Source organism: Carcharhinus amblyrhynchos, chromosome 3 (assembly GCF_965287045.1).
Source record: "Carcharhinus amblyrhynchos chromosome 3, sCarAmb.v2.hapA, whole genome shotgun sequence".
NCBI classification, from domain to species: domain Eukaryota; kingdom Metazoa; phylum Chordata; class Chondrichthyes; order Carcharhiniformes; family Carcharhinidae; genus Carcharhinus; species Carcharhinus amblyrhynchos.
The window spans coordinates 81,021,246-81,037,184 of record NC_137326.1 but is presented as its reverse complement, the minus strand read 5'-3'; positions in this window follow the sequence as shown (position 1 = coordinate 81,037,184).

The following is a 15,939-nucleotide window of genomic DNA, read 5'->3' as shown; positions in this document are numbered from 1 at the left end:
GCTAGATTCTGGAAAGAGTCCTGTCGATTAGAAAACAAATGTAACACCAATATTGAGAAAGGAGGAAGATAGAAAGCAGGAAATGACAGGCCAGTTAGTCCAATGTCTATCATAGGGAAAATTCTGGAATCCATTATTAAGGAGATAGGAGGAGGACATTTGGTAAATCATAATACAATTAGGCAGAGTCAACATGGATTGGTGAAATGGAAATTGTGGTTGACAGATATGTTTGAGTTGCTTGAGGATGTAACAAGCAGTAATGAAAAGAATTCCAAAAAGAGATTTGCAAAAGACATTAAATAAATGTCACACAAAAAGTTACTGCACAAGACAAGAGCTCATGGTGTTGGGGTAATACTTAGCATGGATGGAGGATTAGTTAACTAACAGAGAGTTGGGATACATGGAGCATTTTCTGTTTGGCAAACTGCAACTAATTGGGTAATGCAGGGACCATCTCCAGAGCTTTAACTATTTACAATGTATCCAAATAACTTGGGTGAAAGGACCAACTGTATTATAGTCAAATTTGCTGATGATACAATGGTGAATAGGAAAGCAAGCTGCGAGGAGAATATATTCTGCAAATGGATATAAATAAGTTGAGTGGGCAAAAATTGGTAGATGGAGTTTAAAGTGGGAAAATATGAGTTTGCCCACTTTAACAGGAAAAATTGAAAAGCAGAATATTATTTAAATGGGGAGAGATTGCAGAATGATGCAGTGCAGAGGGATCTAGGTGTCCTTTTACATGGGTGCCAAAAGGTTAGCACACAGGTACAATAAGTAATCTGAAAGTGAGGTGTCGGCTATTTTTGCAAGGAGATTGGAGTACAGCTTGATATAACTGGCCAAGGCAATTGACGAGACCACAGCTGGAGTACTTCTTACAATTTTCATCTCCTTACTAAGGTGGGCTGTATTTACATTGAAAAGAGAAGTTCCACTAGGCTGATACATGGGATGAAGTTGTTATCTTACAATGATAGGTTGAGCCCATACTGATCGTGGAGTTTAGAAGAATGAGAGGTGATCTTATTGAAATAAATAAGAATCTGAGGGGGCTTTGACAGGCTAAATGCTGAGAGGATGTCTCCCCTTGTGGGCAATGCAGGACAAGTGGGTGAAGCTTAAAATGGTGTCCCATTTAAGATGGAGTTGAGGAGGAATCTCTTCTCTCAGAGGTTTATCAGTCTTTGGAATTCTTTTCCATTGCTAGCCATGGTGGCTGGGTCATTGAATATATTCAACACTGAGTTAGACTGAATTTTGAAGGAGTCACGTTTTATGGCGCAAGGTGGGGAAGTGGAGCTGAGGCCACAATTAGATCAGCCATGATCTTAATGAATGGCGGAGAAGGCTCGATGGGATGAATGGCCTACTCCTGCTGAACTTATCATCCAGCCATTTACATTGTGAATGGACAAAAGCAAATGTGACCTAACTGATGATTTTCCACACTGATCAGTGCCTATCCTGAGCTAAGTATTACCAAAATATTGATTGTACATTTCTGATCATGATTGAACACTGATGTAGAATAGTTAATTCCTAATTAATAAATACCTACTAAAATATTTACAATGATCAAATTAGCACAATTTCACAAGATAGAAATTCATCATAATTTAGTGCTGGCGATTAATCGAAGGTTTGAAAAATTAATGGAAACTAACAACTTGCTAAAAAGAGCCTTTAACATAGTAAAATCTTACAACCAGCTTGACAGTTTTCAGATGGAACCTGATACTGAACTAAAGAAGGAGACAATGGCCTCAATTTTCACTGCAGAGGCCAGTGTACAGACTTGGGAATTTTCCTGGCTTGCTGCAAGCTGTTGGGAAAAAAAATCCTGAATAATCTTCATTCCGGGGAGGTGAGAGGCACATGCAGGAGTTGAGCCCACTACCTGGAGAAAAGCTTTGGAGGCAGCAACAGGGATTGCCGGGCGATGGGGAAGTTTGGTTAAAACGCCTGCCTCACTGTTTTGGGACTTCTTCCTAGTTGTTTAGTAATATATTTCATGTTTATCTCTCCTCAAGTCTCAGGAATTGAATGGCTAATCAATGTGATGCAAGGCCGCACTTTCATTCAAGTGCACAACATGAATCCCACCCTCAATTATTTCCCATCTTGTTTCTCCATTTTATCAAATCTCATGATGTGGAGATGCCGGCATTGGATTGGAGGGCACCGTGAGAAGTCTCACAACACCAATTTAGAGTCCAACAGGTTTATTTGGAATCACGAGCTTTCGGAGCACTGAAGAAGGAGAAGCACTCCGAATCAATTATTCACATCACTTATTAAAGGGGCTACGTAGTAATTTGATGGATAAAGCTTGAAATAACACCCTTTCCTAAGAAGCCAGCTGATTAATAAAGATGGCCAGAATTTGACATTGCTTGGTCGAGTGTGCACCTGATCTAGAAGCATGGAAAATAGCACAGGATGTCAGGCACAAGTCCCAGCAGCATTGCACAGTCGAACAATATTTTAGTCAGCGGGCATGCGCGAGTGTTGGATGTGTGCTGCCAACAATCAAGCTGGCAATTTAGCCCATTAAGGGACCAATTGAACAAACTTTAAGAGGCATGACTCCCTTTATGGTTGGCAGATGAGCTCCTTTGCCAGGTGGTCTTTAAGTTTTAGCTTCAACCTCGATCCAGGGCTGCAATAAAACTTAAAATGTTGCAGGTCTGCACCTCTGTCAGACAGCTCCACAGTGGCTGTCTCCTGAGGGCGCACTTTAAAAATGCCAGCCCACACCCTCCCTTTTGTCAGTATCCGCCATCTTCTTGTCCCCACTAGCAGTGCGAAGTAAAGATTCTTAAAGTTTATTTATTAATCACAAGTAGGCTTACATTCACACTGCAGTGAAGTTACTGAGAAAATCCCGTAGTCGCCACACACTCCGGGTACACTGAGGGAGAGTTTAGCATGGCCAATTCACCTAACCTGTATGTCTTTCGAACTGTGGGAAGAAACCAGAGCACTTGAAGGAAACCCACGCAGACACAGGGAGAATGTGCAAATTTCACACAGACAGTGACCCAAACTGGAAATTGAACCCAGGGCCCTGGTGCTGTGAGGCAGCAATGCTAACCACTGTGCCACAATGCTGCCCCAGCTTTTCCCAGTGGTCACGCAGCACAAAATTGCATTCTAGGACTGATCACAGTCAAATGCACATTTTGCATTCATTTCTGGGCCTGCCAAGTGCACATGCCTGATGGGTGAAAAATTCAGGCCAATGGCTTGCATACTACCTTTACTGTTCACTTGCTTCTGTGTTTTGGCACCTGCAGTAAGTTCAAATTATGGAGCAAATCTGCGTGTTAAAAGCAGACTGGGTCAATTGGTAGCACTCTTACCTCGGAGTAAGAAAGTCATGGGTTCAAGCCCCACTCCAGGAATGATTGAATCTTAGAATCTCTACATTGCAGAAGAAACCATTCGGTTCAGCAAGTCTGCACTGATTCTCCACAGAGCATCTTCCCCAGGCCCTTTCCCCCACCATATCCCTACAACCCCATGCATTTACCATGGCTAATCCATCTAACTTACACCATCTTTGGCCACTAAGGAGAATTTAGCATGATGAATCCACCTAAACTGCACATCTTTGGACTGTGGGAGGAAACCAGAGCAGCTGGAGGAAATCCATGCAGACATGGGGAGAGCATGCAAACTCTACGCACTCACCCAAGGCTGGAATGGTAGCTGGGTCTCTGGCACTGTGAAGCAGCATGTGTCATCATGCCGCCAAATAAAAACATTATCAGCAGCAGCTTTAATATACCACTATTAGAGCTGGAATTGGGCCTGAAGACAAAAATCAAGATTAACATTTCAGTGCAGTGTTGCATGAGTACCACAGTTCAGGGTGCTCGTTATTGAATGAGATATTAAACCAAGGCCCCAGCTACCCTCTGAGCTGGGCATTAAAGATCCCATGGCACTATTTTAAAAATCATTATGGCAGTTAGCCCCTACATCCTAGCCAATATTTATCCCTCAGGCAACATCAGAATTACAAACCATCTTGCCATCATCAATTGCTCTTCGTTGCAGCTTATTCTGCACAAATTGATTACCACATTTCCGTCCTTGAAACAGTGACTACACTTCAAATGTATTTTATTGACTGTAAAGTTGGGTTGTGATAGGCAGTCTATAAATGCAAGTCTTGTCTTTTGAACAGTTGCATTTTCTTGGCACAACATTCATTTGGCACCTGTGTTCGCTCTTTCACTAAAAGAATTCCCATAATATTTTCACAAACTGAAAATTGATTAGTCTTAATGCTTCTCCTCCAAGACCATCATGTCCATGGGCAAAGTGATCCTGAGCTCTTTCACCACTTACCTTTACAGTGAGTCTACAATACAAAACTAGGACAATTGGCCAAACTAATCCATGTGATAGCAAGTTCCACATTCTAATCACTATAAATAAGTTTCCCTAAAATACCTATGAGATTTATCACTGACTTTCTTATACTTCTAAGCTTTGGACTCCCCACAAGTGAAAATATTTTCTCTACCTCTGTCTTTACATTATTTTCTCACTCTACATGGTACAAGGGGATAATATGTCACGATCCTTTCGTGCAGTTTTCACTAATGCTGAACTAGAACCAGGAAAGGATTGACAAATTAAGATTTGCAAAGCAAAAAAACATTGGCGCTTGAATTCTATCTCCCTGCCCACCGTGGAATTGGAGCAGGCAAAGGGCGGACAGAGGAAATGTCCATTGACTTGAGCAAGGCCATAAAAATCCCACACAGGGAGTTCAAACATCTTTACAGATGTTTGTAAATAAATCATTAACTTTTATTTTTAATCTTATTATGGATTCCACTCCAATGGCCAAAGAAAGTTTTATGTGCGTAATATAATTGCTAATGTTTTATCAAACTTTATAGACCCCAAAATTGTAAGACTTCACTCCCAGCACAGAGTCTCACAATTTCATGGCTTATAAATCAGCAATGAGGTATTTTTATCACTGCACCACACATCTGTAAAGTAATGAAATTGGGAGTTCAGAATCTGTAAACATTTGATTATTTTCTCCATCAATCTACAGCTGAAACTCAAAAGAGGAACACATCAAAAGACACAAAGGAAGAATTTGCATTTATATAGAGCCTTTCACTGCCTCAGATGTCCCAAATATTTTACAGCCAGTGAAGTACTTCTGAAATTCAGTCACTACTGTAAATGTTGGAAAGTGCAGCAGCCAATTTGTACCTAACAAGATGCAAAAAATAACAATGAGTAAATAACTAAATAATTACTTCTAGCAGTGCTGGTTCAAGGATAAATATTAATCAGGAAAATTCCTTTCCTCCTCTTCAAACCATCCCATGAGATCCTTTATCTCATGGCCAGGCATGTGGAGGGAATCTCATTCAAACAGTAGTCCTACAATGCAGCACTTGTCAAATATTACACTGAGCCACTGAGCCATAGCTGACACTTAGGATTGTGTGAGAATTCCGAATGTAAAATGAGCTCAACAATGAAGAATCTTTATTGTAAGTTTCCCCCTTCTGTTCCCATCTGCAATGTGACCTCTTGCTGGAGAACAGTTCCATGTGGGCATTGGCAACAATCTGTTTATCCACAGTGGCATCACAGACAAGCCCAATTCATCCTCCACCGAAAGCCCAACGCATGCATTTCCGACAGATATCATAAGATAGTGATGAGGAGTGGCAACCCACGAGCATCAATGACAATCATCCTCCCTCATAACCACCACAACTGAGTTCAGCTACCTCACAATATCACAGAAATCAAGCCTTAGATGCTCCTAATTTATATATCACATTGACTAGACTGTGTGGGCTAAAGAGAAGAAGGAAGGGTTTGAAATCTGATAAATTTCCTCAATATTTTGGGGTAGAATTTCACAGTGGCCAGGCAAGTGTGCACCTGACCCAGAAGTCTGTAAAATGATGATGTGGGCGTGCATTCTGATATCATCGCATTCTGGTGCGTTATTTCACTAGGCGGGCACTGGCATTGATTGGCAGACAATAAGGGATTAATTAAGGTGATTAAAACCCCAACTGACCTGAATTTGATATTGCCCATGTGATTTCAAGTTCATTGCACAGACAAAACGGCAGTCGAACAAACTGATTTGAATCTTTTTTCATGATACAGGAGGATAAAAGGCCCATGCTACAGAAGTTGACAGAGGAATTAAGCCTTTACAGGGGTGACATGAGTTGGTGTTCGGGAGTGGTGATAGAGGGAGCGATTCTCACAAAAAAATTCTAATTTCGAATTCACGGGAAACTGGGAGTAATTTACATTGGTTTTTGCAGTGGGAGTTCAGACTAGAATCTCCCACACTCTGTGCACTGCAGAGGCCACCAGCATGAATATCATTAAATTTCAGATGGTGGAGCTTATTCATGCTGGAGAGGCTGAAATCAGCAGGCGTCTGCACATGTGTCGTGGCCCCAGAGTGTCAGTCCCGCATTTGCTGGCCATCTCGATCACTGGCCAGCCCAGGACGCTGCAGTGCTGCCCTCCAAACCCCCAAGGCTTGATTGTGGCCTCCCCCGTCCATTCACAGGCCAGCCCTGACCACCCCCCTCCCCCAGCGTCCTGGCCTGCCCTGATCTCCAGCCCTCTCCCAGCAGCGACGATCACCCCCACCCCTCACACCGGCAGACCTCCCCACAGGCAGATCAACCCCTGACAGACCCCACAGATCCTCCTGGCTGACCACCCTCCCACAGGCCTGCCCGGTCGCCAGACTCCCTCCAGCCCCAACCAGATAACAATGCAGAGTGACAACAGGGCCCTCCACCCCAACTGATCACCCACATGCTCTGCCCCCAGCAGACCCTGCTCCTTTAGCACTGCACCATGCCTGGCGGGCAATGCCAAGGTGCCCTCTGTGCCAGCATGCGTAGGGGACACCCACCATTACCCCGACCTCCTGGGGGTTCCTGATTGCCCCCTCTTCACTCCAATGGGGTCGTCCCGCTAGTTCCCCAAAAGTAAACCCTGCTGAAATGAAATACTCTGGTGGGGCGGGAGATGCTAGCAGACCTGGAGAATTCAGTCCTGGGCCCACTAAAAACATTTAAATAGTATGCAAAATACTATTTAAATACTAGCCCCGCCTCCCAGCCGATTTCTGATACCACGCAGATGCCACCGGAAATCCGGACCTGGGAGCTGAAAGCGTGAATGCTCTTGGGAATCCCATGAATCAACTGACACGCAAATTTCCTGGCCTGCTGCAGTAAAAAATTAGCGCAGCGGGATGGGAGAATCATCCCCCGAGTGTTTCTGTATTGGGTACATCAGAATGTGGAGCTCAAACGGCATTTCTGTCCTCTGGTGACGGAGGTCCCTGTCACCTTTTGTACAGGTTCAGCCCCATTATTCGATCTGCTGATAGGGATTGTGAACTCGGCAAGGTGCAGCTCCTCCTCTGAGGAGCCATGATGTGGACATGTAATTGCCCATATTTGGCCCATATCCCTTTATGTCCATCTCACCCAACTGTCTAAATGCTTTTTAAAAGACAAAATTGTACCTGTCTCTATTACTACCTCTGGAAGTTCATTCCAGACATTCATCACCCTCTGTGTGAAAAATTGCTCTTCTTGACCCTTTTGTATCTCTCCCCTCTCACCTTAAACCTATTCTCTCTAGTTTTAGACTCCCCTACCTTTGGGAAATGACATTGACTATCTGCCTTATCTATGCCTCTCATTATTTTGTAGACCTCTATAACATCACCCCTCAGTCTCCTACACTCCAGGGAAATGTGTTTGTGTCCATCAAAGATGACCAGCACAGGGAATGACAGTGACTCTGAACTTGCAAATTGCTAAAAACACATCTCATTATTTTCCTGGTGTTGGCTATTGTTCCAATTAACATGGACAGTTAAGCATAGAAAGAATTATTCTGTCCAACCAGTATAAGCTTCTTCATGTGTGGAGTTTGCACATTCTTCCCATTTCTGTGTGGGTTTCCCACAGGTGCTCCGGTTTCCTCCAAAGATGTGCAGGTTAGGTTGATTGGCCATACTAAACTGCCCCTTAGTGTCAGGGGATTATCAGGATAAATATATAGGGACATGGGAATCGGGCCTGGGTGGGATTGTGGTTGGTGCAAAATCGATGGGCCGTTTGGCCTCCTTCTACACTGTTGGGATTCTATTCTATCCAATTCAAAGCTATTTCCATCTCCTTCATATCTTATAAAGATATAAGCTTCATAGCTTATTGAGTCAACTTAAATGCAGCACTATTATTCGCTTAAACCAAGCCCTGAGGTAGCAATTTCCAAATTCCTCTCTCTGTGAAGAAATTCCTTATAGTTATTGCTCTGGTTTATGTCTATTGTAAAGAGCAGCCTTCTCTGGGAAAGAAAATTTGCACACATTAAAGTGTGACATTCTATAGTTCTCCTGAATTCTACAAATGTATTGAATCTTACCTGAATATATCAAGTTGCAAAAAAAAAGTCACATTTTGTGGAACCAAGGCTCTGACCTTTCTTCAAAATTCAGTTGTTCTTTTTCTTATCTGCAGCAGAATTTATAGAGCTGAAGTTTATTTATTAGTCTGCACTGCGATGAAGTTACTGTGAAATTCCCCTAGCCACCACACTCTGGCATCTGTTCGGGTCACTGCACCTAATCAGCACGTCTTTCAGACTGTGGATGGAAACCGGAGCACCCGGAGGAAACCCATGCAGACATGGGGAGAATGTGCAAACTCCACACAGACAGTGACCCAAGCCAGGAATCGAACCCAGATCCCTGGTACTATGAGACAACAGTGCTAACCAGTCTGCGACCATGCCGCCCATGCAGCCAGCTTCATCCACAGTTATCCTCCTATTCTCCCTTTGTTTCAGCTTCTCCAATGATTTAAAGGGCTAGACCCGAAACAGCAAGTTTCCTTTCAGAAAGTGAGTAGGCCTGATAAACATAAAATAATGGAAATGTTTAAGACCAAGAGAGCATTGATTTGATCCAATTTAAACCTCGATGCTGGAGCAAATTAACCCACTACACCAGGTCTGGTAACTTAGAGTGTAATCAACGATGGCTGTGGCTCATCTTCTTGAAATTGACATTTCTGTTCATAATGTTAGCAGTGAAATGATTTTTGAGAATGACAGTGGGAGAAAGGTTTGCTCACTTAGCACCACTTCAAGCAGTACTTTGCAGCATACATCCTCTGAAAGCAGGGAAAGCTGTGAGTCACAGAACTCCCTGATTTCACTAAGGAAATACATGGTGTTGGGTACCCCTGGGCTACTGAAGTAGTCTGTGTAGGGCTGCTTGAATCAATCTTTCCCCCATTGACTTCTCTTATTCCTTACCACCATGATTTTGTGCCTATCCATCTCAGCCTGAATAACGCTGAGCCATTTGCTGCTAAAGGTTAAGCATTGTGTCTATACAACAGATTTAGTGCTTGCAACATGGGAAAACAACCCAAACACTTCACTGAAGTATTACCAAACAAAATTTGACACCGAGCTAGATAAAGTGATAGTAGGACATGGTGAACAATAGTCAAAGACGTACAATAAAGTACCAATGAGTCGAATCCCAGGGATTTGTGTTAAGCAAAGTTTCATGATAACTAACGTTCCCACATGTAACCTGATAGGCCAACAAACTCAGTCTATATCAGATGCTACAGATTCAAAAGCCAAATGAAAACACAGTAAAGTAATAAATCTGTGAAGAAGTCCTTATTCCATTTGTTCAAACCTTACAGTGACTTGACTTTGCAAAAGCTTGGTGCTTGCCATTGGAAAAGACTGCGAGTAAGCCCTGGAAAGTCGGTAATCCTTTTCTGCTTAGTCTGCTGTTTGCAGACATGCACGATAAGGTGCATCATATTATTAATGCAGTCAAGCATGTTTTTGATGATTTTGTGCTGTGGTGTAAAATCCTAGCAGTTTTGGACCATAGATGGGTATGTTCTTTGCTGGGCAACCTTGAATGACATTGGCAGAGATTCTTCTATGTTGGGTAAGGTAGCTTTATCATCCTCTTCCTTGCTGCAGAAAATGTCTGTCAACTTGTTCCAAGATGTATTTCTTGTGATCCACAGTGGTAGATGAACCCGATGGCAGAATTTCAAGCTTCCTTGTAGTTTTTGCTTTCCGCTTCATATCATGGTTTTCCACTTGCTGCATCAACTTCACATTCTCGACAGTCAATCACACTTTTAACTTTCTTTGAAGTAGAGACATATACATAGGCTGAGAATTCCACCCCCACCCCGCGCGCAGCGTATTATCCGGTGGTGGACATAGCTCGCCATGGCCACCCATGCGATCTTCCTGTCATCCCGATGTCTACGGTATTTTGTGTGGTTTGCCGCTGAGGTACCACTGGGGTACCAATATGGACTGGGAGATCCAGCTGACAGGAAGGGCCAGAAAATAAGAACATAAGAACATAAGAAATAGAAGCAGGAGTAGGCCATCTAGCCCTTCGAGCCTGCCCCACCATTCAATAAGATCATGGCTGATCTGTTGTGGCTCAGTTCCACATTCCCGCCCTCTCCCCATAACCCTTAATCCCCTCGCTTATCAAAAACCCATCAACCCGCGTCTTAAAAATATTTAGCGAGGCAGCCTCCACCACTTCAACGGGCAGAGAATTCCAGAGATTCACCACCCTTTGAGTGAAGAAGTTCCTCCTCAACTCCATTCTAAACCGCCCCCCCTTTATCTTGAGGCTGTGCCCTCTAGTCCTACTGTTCTTTCTGAGCGGGAAGAGTCTCTCCACCTCTATCCTATCCATCCCATTCATCATCTTATACATCAAAATCCACTCCAAATGTTTTGTACATCCTTTCACAGATAGTTCTCAATGTCAAATGATGGCTTGCCCAATGCTTCTTGTTTTCTGTATCTTTGTGCGATCTAACTGTACTCCAATTTGTTACCACAGTCAGCAGAATTTAGGTTTATCATTTTACTTAAAGTTCTATGGGATTTGCTATGCTGCTGGCAAGAATAGTTGACAACTTTGGCATGAATGGAATTTTGTGTCATTTGAATTTGACTCATCACGATTTCACTGTAAGTCTTAAGGAGCATTTTAAAGGAGGATGGAGAAGCAAAGAGTGGAGGGAATTCGAAAGCTTAGGACCTAAGCAACCGAAGGCACATCTACTTATGGAGGAACGATGAAAATCAGGGAGGCACAAGAAGGTAGGAGTGGAGGACCACCAATATGACAGAGGGATGTTGGACTGGATGTTGTCACACAGATAGGGAAGGGAAAGGGAAATTCCTTAATGGAATTTGAAAACAAGGTTAAGAATTTTAAAACTGAAATGATGCCAGAGTAGAAGCCAGTGTGAATCAATGAGCACAGGAGTGATAGTTAAGGGAGACTGGAACAGTCCTGTGCACTGCAATCCAATTTCAGGGAGCCTTGCAAATTATGACATGGAATCCCAACAGGAGATATCATGCTGGAAACTTGCAGAGCTGCCAACATGTAGAACAAACTGCAAACTCTCTTAAGTTGTGAAATTTCTTGAGTTGTTCAGTAACATCTGGCTGTCCAAATTTTTTGACAGTTGCTCTGGGTTTACAGAGCCCATGGGCTCTCTCTGTGACGGATGTTTAATGCATCTGGGTGAATTCCCTTTGCATGAAATTTTATATAAAGTCAATGCATACTTTAGAATAGCCCACAGTGGAATGGCACTGAATAATTTAATTAACTTGTTACAACAGCACTGAACATTCTTTTTATAGGAATGTTAACATGGAAAAATATGTACAAAGAAGTTACAGAGATATAATCATGGAAAAAAGGATGCCTAGCCAAGGAAGGCGTTATCTGGAGAGTGACTAGGCCAGAGAGTTGAATTTTAAACAAAAACTTCAAGAGAAATAAGACAGGCTCGAGAAGAACAATTCAGAGTGAGGAATGTAGGTGTTTGAAGATACATCACCGAGTGTGTTGCAAAGGGAAGGGTGTTGCACAAAAAAGCCAAGATTTTAAGGAACAAAGAGGTGGAAGTTGGTTATAGGTTGGAACAGGTTAGTGTTTTATGATGTGGAATGTGCCTTGCATGCTATTGTCATGTAAAGGTGCCTGACCCAGCAAGGGTTAACATGGGTTGGAGAAGAGTTTCACCCACAGTAAGATATATACAGCCACATGTTATCAGACTAAGAGAACATTCTAGAAAGAACCAGCCGGCATGGAGCAGAACTATGCATAACACCAATAACTGGGATTTGCAACATAATTAAAGATTAACAATAAATGATTCAACTTTATACATAATGTCAAGATCTCATCACTGAGATATCAAATGAACCCATAATGCAACATGGTGCTTAGTGGTGGCACCAAAACTCAACAGTTAATGCTTCAAAAGGCAAATATTTTGTATATTGTAATTTTCCTGCATATGAAATAGGTTGTTATGCATTTTGCTGAGTCATAACCATCTTGCTCAGGCGTAACTGTCTCAAAAATATCTTCCAGTTCTTCATTCTACTTTTTTATATTTCCAGTTTTTTGCTTTTCTGGGAATGCGACTCCACATTTATAAAATTAATTTTTCATGGCCAGAGAGATTGATCAGTTGTAGTTATCATTTACTCTTCTGTCAAACACTCATTCATGCCTGAATGCACCAGCCCTAACCTTTTCAACCACTTTGGTGTGAAATGTTTGGGCAAACGCATCAAGTTCACACCATGACAATCATTTCAATGCTTGGTGAAGACTATGACAGTGTACCCCATGGGTAAGAGGAATATTTCTAATGGCACCTTATGGCTTTCTACATTTAGCTGAGCATTTATGGATGTGGAAAATTGCTGTTAGATTTAACTGAGAGCCAATAGCCTCGCTGTTATTATTACTGTAAGTCTCAAGCGCATATTTCAAGTCAGTGAATTTTCATCAGTTCTAGGAGATATTACAGATATAACAGGTTTTAAGCAAGTTTTGAGGCAGGCAAAAGTTGAGAGGGGAGAGGAAAGAATAAAAGGCAATGTCCATATATGTGTGGAAGACATTAAATGATATAAAGAATGATGGGGTAAAGCAAAACTGAGGTGACAATGAAATGAAGAAACAAATGGTGGGTCAAGTAAATGGCAACAACTGCACCACAGTCCACACCTGTTGTCTGACAAAATGGGAGCAATAGTTATGATTTGAAAATGTGTAATTCAATATTGAGGCCAAAAGGCCACAGAGTACTTTCTCAAAAGATAAGGTGCTGTTTCTCAAGCTTTATTAGGATAGTGGAGAAGGCTGGAGTAAGAGAAGAGTGGAAAATTAAAATGGCAACCAATTGGAACTGAAAATGATCCCCCAGTTCACGTTTGAGCTCTGCAATGTAGACAAGACTGCTATGTGAAAGCATCGGTGGTCTCCTCAGCTGCACATTACTTCCATCCTCAGAGGATTTGGTAGTCCCAAGGTTTGAATATTTAAATAAACCATTTCAAGCACAAAGAACACGGGAACTAATCAAGAAATTAATTTTAATATGATTTTCTAACAAAAACACTTTTTTTTGGAAAAAACTTAGATTTAGTTTTTTTTCTGATTTCAAAACTGAGGTTGACCACACCAATATACAGAAAAGCAAAAATTCAACATTACAGATTTATAAACCATTGAAGATGCTGGAAGTAGCAAGGTAAGTGAATTCAATGATACAAATTCTCTGCTCTGCTTCATCTCCTGCCCTCTCGAGCTATATTAATGTCTTTGGTGGTCACCTAACCAGCCAAAGGACTGACCTGCCAAGAGGGAATGACCAAAATGCGTATTATTGAAATCGCTCCTGAATGGCCAGTTTACTGCAGGGCGATGCAACAAAATCTTACAGGATGAATTCATTCAGTTGGAAACATGAGTAATTAGATTTTGATTCACTACCTTTAAACTAAACAGAAACTGGAGAAATTTATACCCTGTCAATTAAACCACCTCAGAATATTCCTTTCCATGCAGCGTGAGTCCTGCTGGCAAGGCCAGCATTTATTACCAAAGCTTATTGCTCATGAAGGGATGGTGATGAGCTATCTTCTTGAACTGCTGCAGCTCATCTGGTGAGGACACACTCACAGTGCTGTGAGGGAGTTCCAGGTTTTTGACCCAGTGACAGTGAAGCAATGGTGATATAGTTCCAGGTCAGGATGGTGTGTGGCTTGGAGGAGACCTTGCAAGTGATGGTGTTCCCATATATCTGCTGCCTTTATCCTTTCAGATGGTAGAGCTTATGGGTTTGGATGCTGCTGTTGAAGGAGTCTTGGTGAGTTGTTGCAGTGCACCTTGGAGACAGTACGCAAGTCTACCATTGTATACTGACAGTGGAAGATGTGAATGTTTAAGTGATTGATGAGGTACTGATTAAGCAGGCTGCTTTGTCCTGGTGGTGTTGAGCTTCTTGAGCATTTTTGCGGCTCCTTTCATCCAGGCAAGTGGAAAATCTTATGTGTCAATAAAATCACTTCTTATTCTTCTAAACTTCAATGAATACAGGCCCAACCTGCTCAGATTTTTCTGCTAAGACAATCCCAACATTCCAGGAAACAATCTAGTGAACCTTCTCTGAACAGTTTTCAATGCAAATATATCTCTCCTTAAACAAGGAGACAAAAACTGTATGCAGTACTTTAGTTGTGGTCTCACCAACAGTTGTACAAGACTACCCTACATTTATACTCCACCCCGTTGCAATAAAGTTCAACATTCCTTTTATTTTCCAAATCACTTGCTGTAACTGCATGTTAACCTTTTGTTATTTATGTACGAGGTTACTAAAGTTTGCCTGTATTTTAGCATTCTGCCATTTCTTCTCCATTTAAATCATTTTTTACTTTTTTGTTCTTCGTGTCAATACGGACAATCTCACATTTAATCATACTATATTCCAACTGCCAAATATTTGCTTACTTGGTTATCTTTGGACTGCATTTTCAATCTAGTATCAGGAACCCGATGCATGCAACATTTCTGGGTCCTGACCCACAATTTTCAAAAGGAAATGGCCAAATTGGTCCAGTATTGAGTTCAATGCCCAATTAGCGATGCCAAGAATGACCTGAAGGCAGGCCCCAGTAACTGAGGGCTCTTTGAGAAGGCAAATAGCAGTCATTACTGGACTTGCTATTCACTGAAGCAACACAGTCAGGAACTCAGAAGACCAGTGATGACATAAGAACATAAGAACATAAGAAATAGGAGCAGGAGTAGGCCATCTGGCCCTTCGAGCCTGCCCCGCCATTCAATAAGATCATGGCTGATCTGTCGTGGCTCAGTTCCACTTTCCCGCCCTCTCCCCATAACCCTTAATCCCCTCTCTTATCAAAAACCCATCAACCCGCTTCTTAAAAATATTTAGCGAGGCAGCCTCCACCACTTCAACGGGCAGAGAATTCCAGAGATTCACCACCCTTTGAGTGAAGAAGTTCCTCCTCAACTCCGTTCTGAACTGCCCCCCCTTTATCTTGAGGCTGTGCCCCCTAGTCCTACTGTCTTTTTTGAGCGGGAAGAGTCTTTCCACCTCTATCCTATCCATCCCATTCATCATCTTATACGTCTCAATGAGATCTCCCCTCATTCTTCTAAACTCTAACGAGTACATGGACAGGTGTTCCTCAGTGGCACTACGATTCTTGGTTTTCTCCCTTGAGATTTTGACAGTCAGAGGGTCCGATAGAAGAGATGTGCTGTTCCTGACAACCAGCATCTGCCTAGAGACACAAAGGGGGTGGGGGTGGGGGTGGGGTTGCCGGTGTTAATGGAGGTAGCGATAACGGTGATCAGTGGAGTTTGGAGGGAGTACGTCCAGTGCAGAAAATGATTCAATGACCTGATGAGGTCTGGACAGTTTACTGACACCTGGGTGACGGACTTCTAACTCCGTGCAC